The sequence below is a fragment of the Notolepis coatsorum genome, assembly GCF_963971535.1.
Source record: "Notolepis coatsorum genome assembly, chromosome: 1".
Taxonomy (NCBI): Eukaryota; Metazoa; Chordata; class Actinopteri; order Aulopiformes; family Paralepididae; genus Notolepis; species Notolepis coatsorum.
In genome coordinates, this window is record NC_140165.1 from 49,934,895 (window position 1) to 49,939,675 (window position 4,781).

The following is a 4,781-nucleotide window of genomic DNA, read 5'->3' on the forward strand; positions in this document are numbered from 1 at the left end:
TAATAATAATAATAATAATAATAATAATAATAATAATAATATACATTTTATTTGGAGGCACCTTTCAAAACACCCAAGGTCACCTTACAGGGCAAATTACCAGCACTTGTCCTCAAAGTCGTTTTATTGCACGGAGCTACAAACAAACAACTGGAATGCGTTTCTACAACATAACAGCCTTCATCACATAAATTCATCAGTGCTTGTTTCTTGCCAATGTAATATAATTACTGTGAGGACAGTTCCTCCCATTGTTCTACTCATCCAGGCCGCGCACCCGGTACCAGTTGTGTGTCGGCCTGCGACCCACATTATTCTATAGCTGCATCTGCGCCTTCAAAGTATACACGCACATCCAATTAAAACCGGCTTAATTATTCCTCAGCTCATCTGAACACTAGTTAAACATGCATGGCAAGTTTAGGCAACTCAGTGACACACACACACACACATGCGCGTGCACACACACACACACAGACACACACACAGACACACACACACACACACACACACACACACACGCACGCGCACACACACACACACACACACACACACACACACACACACACACACACACACACACACACAGACACAGACACAGACACACACACACACACACACACACACACACACAGAGACACACGCATACTACCCTTAAGTGCTGCATGTGACTTTCCACCTCTGTGCACGATGTCATGCTAATCAAAGGTACCGTTGTGCAATGGAAGGAATTACAAGCAGTCATTGAAAATGTCCTTAAAGACACACGCAGGCCCACATACACACACACACACACACACACACACACACACACACACACACACACACACACACACACACACACACACGCACCACGCTATCTACTGTACTGTATCCTGAAGTTATTTTAAGATGGTGAGTTGGAGTGTGTGTGAAGTACAGTATGTACATTCAGTAACCTCAATACACTGAGAAATAGGTCATGATTTTGTTACTCCTGTCCTATTGCATCATTTATGTCTCGTGTAAAAAAGAATTGACACGTTTACTGCTTGTAAAAGGGACCAGAGTGTCTGCCGGAAGTGTTGTTGTATACGTTGTTTTTTTGGGGCAGGGGGGGGGGGGGGCTGCCTGCATCATCAAGAGTGGACTGGGAGGAGTAAAGTGTGTTGTTACAATGCAGAATCGCATGACTGCTGGCTGATAGGGCAGGAAGCATGAATGCACAAACACACACACACACACACACACACACACACACGCACACGCACACGCACACGCACACACACACACACACACACATACACACAGATGCACACTGATGGGAAAACCACTGACAGTGTTTCAACTCCTTGCATTCATTCAGATTCCAGATATAGAGCCACACACACACACAGAACATGTTAAATCAATCTGTAAAGCTTTAGATTACAGCTCACAGTGTAATTACTCCGGAGTTACGGTGTAATCTTTTGTACTAACGGTGTACCAGTACAGTACTATGTACCAATACGTATATATGTAAGTAGGTACAGGGGAACAAGATGCGAAGTTATGGAATAAAGGTGTACCAATTCACGATATCTTACAAATAATTCATACTGTGGATATTATTTAACTACCAGGTACCTATTCTGTTATTACAGGGTACTGTATGTACGACCCACTGAGCGATAATCTGGATGTTTGGAAGGAATTTAGAGAGAATTTATACCGTAGTTATTTTTTAACTACTGGGTACCTATTCTATTATTACAGGGTACATACAGTATGACCATAAAACGGAGAAAAAATAACTACAGTAGTCTTCAGTTCCAAACGCATCTTTTAATGTAGACACATGAATGGCTGGGTTTTCTACCACTGGGATGTTGTTTGTACCAATGACCACCAGCGATTTGCAGTTGAAACAGCTGTCCTGTGGTAATTAGCATACTGTAAGTAAGTACAGTATGGTGGTTAAGGACTTCAAGTCAAGAGGGCTAGGGAAAAGGGGCAATAGGGGAAAGGGGGTGATGAGGGGGCAGGTAGAGGGATAATGAAACCTAAATCTAATCTAAACTAACTAGTGGGGAAAGCCTTGGTGAAAAGGTGGGTCTTGAGAGCTGTTTTGAAAGTGTCCAGGGTTGGGGCGTTGCGGATTTCGGGGGGGGGGGTTACAGAGGGTAGGGGACGCCACACTGAAGGCTTATGATATACTGTAAACTGCTGTAATGTTAACAGATTAGGCAAACCAGATTTTTTGTTACTACAATGTTTGTGACATCACCATTTCTTGTACATCATATCTAAAAATAAATGATATTCGTTACATGCTCAAGTTGACTGTTAAATGTGTGGACATATTTAATAATGAACGTACGCATTTCAGTACATGAGATCAAAGGTGATACACACTGTTGTATGCAGACAATACTATCATTCACTGCTGTGGTGCCACTCTTGCTAAGTATTTGCAGTCTGCTTTCTGTATCGTATAGTCAAGGTTGTTTGATCTGAAACTTATGTTGAATGCTACAAACACTAAACTGTTTTATACCAATACCATGCAGACATTAGCCTCTCCTTCCTGACATTTTAACATTGCAGGCAGTCCGATTCAATTAGTATCTATGTATTTTAATTGATTTCACATTGAAAACTTCATAAAGAAACCGAAGCTCAAGCTTTGCTTTCCTTTGTTGCCAGAAATAAATTGGTTGAGGCTAAAGTGCTCTGAGGTTGGTTATTGGCTGGATACTGTGCACCACAGTGCTCTGAGGTTGGTTATTGGCTGGATACTGTGCACTACAGTGCTCTGAGGTTGGTTATTGGCTGGATACTGTGCACTACAGTGCTCTGAGGTTGGTTATTGGCTGGATACTGTGCACTACAGTGCTCTGAGGTTGGTTATTGGCTGGATACTGTGCACCACAGTGATCTGAGGTTTGTCACAGGCTACAAAGCTCTCACTCACCAGTGGCCTTCTTTGACCTTGCACAGACTCACTTATTGGTAGATATTTATTTACGTCCATCTGCTTCTCTCTTGCCATTGTGGGTATATCTCACACAAAACTAGTGAGTGTGGTTTGCGCTCAAATGACACCCTCTTACTGTCGGCCCCTAAGGTTCATACTGAACCTGGCAAACAGGCCTTTATGTTCTCTGCCCCTGCAGCCTGGAAGCACTTGCAGACAGATTGTCAGCCAGTTGAGTTGATCCTGGTTAGGACATTAAACATGTATTGAAGTGTTTGGAGGCTGATTAAACATGTTTGAAGGGTTTGATTCAAATGGAATTTGTAATTGCTTCCTTTAGCTATAGATTTCAGTTTTCGAACGACCATGAAAAGTCTTTGTATTTCAATTTGCGGAGTAAAATTATGGAACGGTCTGATTGTGGAGTTAATGCAATGTCAAAACATGAAGCAGTTTAAATAAAAATATAGTCAAATGGTTTTCCAGAGGTACAGCGATGAAGAAGGCATTTGATAACTGGCTGTATATATGTGCATATGTAGGTATGTAGTTGTATATATATCTATATAAAATGGCTAGAAGAACTATACAGGGTAACCTACACTTTTTTCATTATAAGTCTGACAATAAAGAAAGCAGGTATTAGTAAAGTATGAATAAGTAAAGTATGATCTAATGATGAGTAAAAAGGGGTGGGATTAAATAAGTGTATACGTATTCCCTTTCACTGATATGTCTGCACCCACAAAGATAAACCGTTATTAATCTATGGCATCAGAGAGGACAGACACAACATAACTTTTTTCTTTTTTAATAAGTGTTAAGTAGCTCTACAGCCATCACTGAGATTAGTGTTTGTCAGTAACATGGGTCTCCAGTCCCTCCGCTCTGCAGTAAACAGAAAACAAATGTTACGGTATCCCGTTCCCACTTCATCCAATCAGGTGAGAGGACTCCACAAAGTGGGGCTGGCAGGCAGGAAAAACATGGCAGCTTGCTTGTAAACATTCTCTTTTTCCACCTAAACCGTTCACTAAAATATGCTTCTGACAACATTTCAGACGAGAAATAGATATACGATGGCTGGATCTTAATTCATTTTGATCTGCAACACCAGTTTGACCGAAAGCTAGCCAAAATGCTGACATCACTTACAGCACCTTTTAAAACATTGACACTGATATATGTTATGTATGTCAGCACACTTCCCTTGAGAATGGACCAATGACCATACAGTATGTAATAATATTGGAACGAGTCCCTTCTCATAGTCCTGCAACACTGCACAGCATGGGTTCTCAACCTTTTCCATGTTAAAGACCTCCATTTAATACGGTTTGGAGAGGATTTTACAGTAGTTGTTTTAGTTGATTTAGTCAGAATTCCTTAACTGTCTATACTGTAGGTGGGGAGATGACAGTGGAGAGAGAGTCACACAGTCTCCCATCGGGCTAACATCTGCTTGTCTATTAGATAATGCAATTATTCAATGTTTAATCCTTTCACTACCAAAGGGTTAACCCTTTCCCAACCACATTACAGAAGGTTAACTTTCACTGCCACTAGTGAAAGGGTTAACCTTCTGTAGTGTGGTAGTGAAAGGGTTAAATTCTTCTTTATTTGTCTGGCGACCATCTGGCACTGCCTGTAAGGACCCTGGATGTCCTGGACCCCACGTTGAGAACCACTGACCTACAGCATATAGGCAGACAGCATGGTGGCCCTAGCAGGTGACCAGAGACACACTCACCTCCACATGCTGACAAGTCTGGATTAACTTCCCATCAGGGACTCCAGCTCATTGTTCCTCTTGATCAAATTACCCAGGTTGGTGTCCAGGGCT

At 41.7% G+C, this 4,781-nt stretch overlaps 1 pseudogene across 1 annotated transcript in view; it reads right to left on the bottom strand.

Annotated features, from left to right (window-relative positions):
• Positions 1-4,781, bottom strand: part of LOC311240112 (E3 ubiquitin-protein ligase Midline-1-like) — a 90,499-nt pseudogene that overhangs the window by 39,627 nt on the left and 46,091 nt on the right. Inside the window, exon 2 of the transcript XR_014620985.1 lies at positions 4,689-4,779. The product of XR_014620985.1 is annotated as an E3 ubiquitin-protein ligase Midline-1-like (transcript). The remainder of the gene's footprint in view (positions 1-4,688; positions 4,780-4,781) is intronic.